The following is a 6000-nucleotide window of genomic DNA, read 5'->3' on the forward strand; positions in this document are numbered from 1 at the left end:
AAAAGCTTAAATCAATGGAGCCAAAGATTTCAGGAAGGCATCCTAGCCTTAAACAAGGGATACGAGGGATTACTATATAAGCTTTGGCTAGGAAGGGAGTGTACTTGTAGAAAAAATTCACCCTTGAGCCCATGATCAGTCAATGAGAGCAGAAAAAGAATAATATTTCTCTCCCTGAGAAAATATGTGTCACTTTTGGCATGCTGTCTAAAAAATTAAGATAATAAAAGAGGCTTCCAGACACAGAAAAATAATTTTAAACAGTGAGTAATGATTGGATTATGTACACAAGCAAGCACACAAATAAGTACAAGCTATGTTTATTACTTTGCTATTGCAAAGTGCGTTTTTTTCACTGTGTTTCAACACATTTCACCAAAAGACAGTATTGTTATTCCTTGTGTTCTAAATATGAAGGCAGATATTGCAGTGTCCACCCAAGATCTTAGCTGAGTCACAGACAAAAATTTGTTTTGTTTTTTAGTGTGATTCTTATTTTGTTCAGCTTGACTGGCTGTGGAATTCTGGGAATTGAAGTCCACATATCTTAAAGCCATTACATTTGAGAAACACTGATTTAGACTACAGGTAAGTACTTGGACTAGAATTTCAGTCATAAGCGGTGATAGTTGTAAGCCAAGGCACCCACATGACAGGACCTGATTTTACTACCATTTTTGCAATAGTCATTAAGAGAATCATTCAGTCATAAGTGTGAACCCATTCTTCTGAATGGGCCTTTCCTGAAAACTGGCAAAAAGCATTGCAAATTGCTATCTAACAAAATGAAATTCAATGGTGAAAAAAGTAAGGTTCTACATTTAGGCAAGAAAAACCAAATGTGCACGTATAGTATAGGGGGTACCTTGCTCAATAGTAGTAACTGTGAGAGGGATCTTGGACTCCTAGTGGACAATCACTTAAATATGAGCCAGCAGTGTGCTGCATCTGCCAAACAAGCCAACTGTGCTGGCCTGCATTAACAGAGGGATAGAATTAAGATCACGTGAAGTATTAATACCACTTTACAATGCCTTGGTAAGGCCATACTTGGAATACTGCATCCAGTTTTGTCACCACAATGTAAAAAAGATGCTGAGACTCTAGAAAGAGTACAGAGAAGAGCAACAAAGATGATTAGGGGACTGGAGGCTAAAACATATGAGGAACGGTTGCTGGAATTGGGTATGTCTAGTTTAACGAAGAGAAGGACGAGGGAGGACATGATAGCAGTGTTCCAATATCTCAGGGGCTGCCACAAAGAAGAGGAAGTCAAGCTATTCTCCAAAGCGCCTGAGGGCAGAACAAGAAGCAATGGATGGAATTAATCAAGGAGAGAAGCAACCTAGAACTAAGGAGAAACTTCCAGACAGAACAATTAACCAGTGGAACAACCTGCCTCCAGAAGCGGTGAATGCTCCAACACTGGAAGTTTTTAAGAAGAGACTGGACAGCCATCTGTCCGAAATGGTGTAGGGTTTCCTCCCTGAGCAGGTCCCTTCCAACTTTATTACTATTATTATTATTATTATTATTCTCAATCATCGCACAGTCAGCCAGATGTTCAGACTGGATTTGGCATTTTGTCTACCTATCGAGTCCTTACCCAGGACCTGGGATAGGCAGATGTGGATGTTTGATGGTATTACAGGTATCGTCGCAGGATGGAAGCAGTTCCTAATAAGGCCGCCTTTTGCAATTGACTAATAGCGAATTTGTCAATGCCAATGGTGTTCAAGTGGTGCTCCAGTTGTTTTGGGATTGCACCCAAGGAGCCTATGACTATTGGTACTACCCTTGCTTGCTTTTGCCACAGTCTTTCTATTTCTATTTGTAGGTCTTTGTATTTTGTTATCTTCTCCAGTTCTTTCTCTTCTATTCTGCTGTCTCCAGGCACTGCCACGTCCACTATCCAGACTTTTTTGTCTTTCTTATCGACAATTGTTAAGTCTGGGGTGTTATGTTGCAGGTGCTTGTCTGTTTGAATTCTGAAGTCCCAGAGCAGTTTAATTTTATCATTTTCTATGACTTTCTCTATTTTATGATCCCACCAGTTTTTGCTTACAGGCAAATGATATTTTTTGCAGATCTTCCAATGCACCATTGTTGCTACTTTGTCATGCCGCTGCTTGTAATCAGTTTGTGCAATCTTCTTGCAACAGCTTACCAAGTGGTCCACTGTTTCTTCAGCTTCTTTGCATAGGCGGCACTTACTGTCTGTTGCTGTCTTCTCAATTTTGACTTTGTATGCATTTGTCCTTAAGGCTTGGTCTTGTGCAGCCAGAATTAGTCCCTCGGTCTCTTTCTTCAATTTTCCTGCTCTTAGCCATTGCCAGGTTTTATTATTATCTGCTTTCCCAGCTATTTTTTTAATGTATTGGCCATGTAGTGCTTTGTCTTCCCATGCCTCTATTCTGTTCTTCATTTGGTCTTTCTTGTAGGCCAGTTTGGTCTCTCCAGTAGTTAGTAAGCCTTCCTGATATACTAATTTCAGTGCATCTTCATCATTGTTCTTCAGATATTCTTCCAAAGCCATTTTTTCTTCTTCAACCATCTGATGTACTTGTAGCATTCCACGCCCACCTATTTGCCTTGGTAGATAAAGTCTATCAATGTCACTGCGTGGATGAAGGGCATGATTCATTGTCATTATTTTTCTGGTCTGCCTATCCATTGCTTTTAGTTCTGCTTGAGTCCAGTCCACTATTCCAGCTGTGTACCTAATGACTGGGATTGCCCAGGTGTTGATTGCCTTTATGGTATTTCCTCCATTGAGTTTGGATTTTAAGATCTTCTTCACTCTCTTGATGTATTCACCTCTAATCTTTTTCTTGACTTCAGTGTGCTTGATGTTGTCAGCTTGAAGGATACCCAAGTATTTGTAGTATCTTCCTCATCCAGACTCTTAATGTTATTTTCGTGGGGCATCTTGATTCCTTCAGTTTTCACTATTTTTCCTTGTTTGATAGTAAGTGTGGCACATTTGTCCAAGCCAAACTCCATTACAATATCTTGGCTATATATACGGACAGTGTTGAGCAGCGATTCTATTTCAGATGATGTTTTTCCATACAGCTTCAGATCATCCATGTAAAGGAGGTGGGATAGTCTGGCAGATGTTTTTGATGTTTGATAGCCATGTCCTGAGTTATTCAGTATTGTTGACAGAGGAAACAGTGCAATAACAAATAGTAATGGTGATAATGAATCTCCTTGAAATATTCCTCTCTTGATATTAACCTCTCCCAGCCTCTCACCATTGATCTGCAACTGTGTCTTCCATTGTGCCATCGATCTTTGCACAAATTTTCTGATGTTTCTACTGACTCCTGTTATTTCTAGGCACTTTATTATCCAATCATGTGGCAGAGAGTCAAATGCCTTTTTGTAGTCAATCCATGCCACATTCAGGTTGGTCTTCCTTCTCTTGCAGTTTTCCAAGATCATTTTGTCTATTAGGAGTTGATCTTTTGTTCCTCTGCTATTGGGGCGGTTTCCTTTCTGCTCAGGTGGAAAGAGATTGTTTTCAACTAGATGCTGTTGTACTGCATCAGCTACCACACCAGTTAGTAATTTGAAAGTTGTTGGTAAGCAGGTAATTGGCCTGTAGTTACCTGGTGTTGCCCCTCTTGCTGGATTTTTCATTATTAGGTAGGTTTTCCCAGTTGTTAGCCACTTTTCAATTTCTCCTCCTTGTAGTATATTGTTGAATTGCTTGGCAATGAGTGGGTGTATAACAGTTAGATGTTTCAACCAAAACCCATGCAGTTCATCTTCACCTGGTGCTGACCAATTTTTGATTTTCTTTGCTCTTTTTTCTACCATTTTTGTTGTTATTACTAGTTCTTTCATTTCAACTTCTGTTTTATTTGCATCCACCTCTTTTAACCAAGCTGCATCCTTGTTGTATTTCTTTGGGTTATCCCATATCTGCTTCCAGAACTTGCACTGTTTCTTCCTTGTCAGGTACTGACTGATTCCTTGCAGTTTCTCCATTGATGGATTGGTAGAAACGTTTCTGATTGGATTGAAATTGGAGGTTCTGCCTATAGTTTGCAATTCGAGCTTCATATCTACTGATTTTCCTGGCTATAGCTGTTATTTGTTGCTTTATTATTTCCAGTGCTTCCTTGATCTTCCTTGTTTCTAAGTGGTATTTCTTGATTAGGTATTCTTTGGTCTTCTTGTTCTTCAGCTTCTTTTCTTTCATCTGTTCTAGCTTGCTTGCATGTGATCTTAACTTGCTGATCTTATTTTCTAGTCTAACCTTCCATTTTTGTGGTGCACTGTTTGTTTGTTTTTCTTTTTTGTTGATTTTACATCCCAGGTATTCTGTTATAACTGCAGCTGTGCTGTACATTAGTTGGTTTGTTTCTTGCAGTGAATTGGTGCTTATACTTGCTATTGCAGTATTTGCATCTTTTAATGCTTGTGCTAGCTGTTTCTTTGGAACAAGCTTCAATGCAGGCAGCCTTATTCTGTTGTTTTTGTGCTGTTCTAGATGCTCAGTTATTCTTTGTTTCAATTCTTTTATTTCTTTAGTTAGAGGGTTTTGTTCTTCCTGAGGAAGAGGTGCCTGGTTTCCAAATGAGAACAGTTGTATATCTCTACTGGATTCTTTCACTGCCAACTCCCCCTGGTTTGCCTCTACATTCTGAATTACTTCTTGTAAGGCTTTGATTTCTTTGCCCTGGGTAAACCTTTGCAGTTCGTCTAATTCTGTTTCTGTAAATACTTTATTTCGTGTTATAAATCGGCGTTGATCTGCTAGTCTCTGTTCTGTTATTTCTGATTCTGGATGTTGTTCTTTCCAGAATTGGTGCATTCGTTTTAGATATCCTCGTCTTGTTGGACTTGATCTGTAGTAACAGATCATTATTTCTTTGTTTTCCATCACTGTGTATCTGCGACGGGTAAACACCTTTTCTTCCAGTAGTTCTGCAGCTGCTGGCCCTGGTTGCTCAGCCAACAGTCCTGAGTCCTGTAACCCATTTTTCACCAGATATCCAGGAACTCCAATATCTAGTGCGGACCTTGTTAACCCGGGCGACGTCCGAGCCGGTATGGCATTCTGAAATTTACGTCTCACCATATTTTTTATGGGAGAGACACTCTTTGTCTGACTCCTCTGATGAGACCTGTCCAGTATGGTTGAACCTCTGGCATAGCTCTCATCTTCCTCAGAGTACACAAGCCCCACAACCACGTCAAGGTAGTGCCTCACTGGGGGAGGTAGTGCCTCACTGGGGGTTATTATTATTATTATTATTATTATTATTATTATTATTATATATGAGCCAGTTGCCAAAAGCTCAAAATGGGGTCATTGAACCAGAAATGCTTTATAGGCCATAAAGCACCCTTTCCAAGGCCATAGAAACTCCCAGCGGTCATTAACTGACTGATCATAAGGACTACCTGAATAGTATAAAATGCCTCCCCATCACTGGAGGCTTCTAAGAATAGTCTGGACAGCCACATCTGAAATGGTATAGATGGTCCTGTTCGTGCAGGAATTGGATCAGTACCGGGCTGCAGCATGTCAGCAACTGATCTGCACAAACAAGCAAAGCCCCATCCATGGGATGCAGGCAACACACAAAACCACACACCCTGTGGTTTGCAGAAAAACCTCTCTCTACAAAACTGGTCCCTGGTGCCCAAAACGTTGGGGACCTCTGGACTAGATGACCTCCGAGGTCCCTTCCAACTCTGTTATTCTATGTTATTCTATTATGGACACTTCCACATAACTATTATTTTGTGTTTCCAATTTCCCCAAAGCAGTTCGTCTGACTCGCAATCATCTTCAGATCTGCCATATCAAATGGATGAGTGCAGGGAGAAAACCGCAGGAGCAAGGCTGGTGTTGTCTAGAGAACTTTCCCTAGCCAATCATTAGAACATACAATCAATAGAGTACAATGCTGCCTCCAATTCAGGTATCACAAGCATTTCTCCATTCTCAACCAGCTGCAAAAGGGAAATAAAATAAATTCC

The sequence above is a fragment of the Crotalus tigris genome, unplaced genomic scaffold (assembly GCF_016545835.1).
Source record: "Crotalus tigris isolate CLP2741 ecotype Arizona unplaced genomic scaffold, ASM1654583v1 scf7180000017668.6805642782:7212621, whole genome shotgun sequence".
In the NCBI taxonomy this organism is placed as follows: Eukaryota; Metazoa; Chordata; class Lepidosauria; order Squamata; family Viperidae; genus Crotalus; species Crotalus tigris.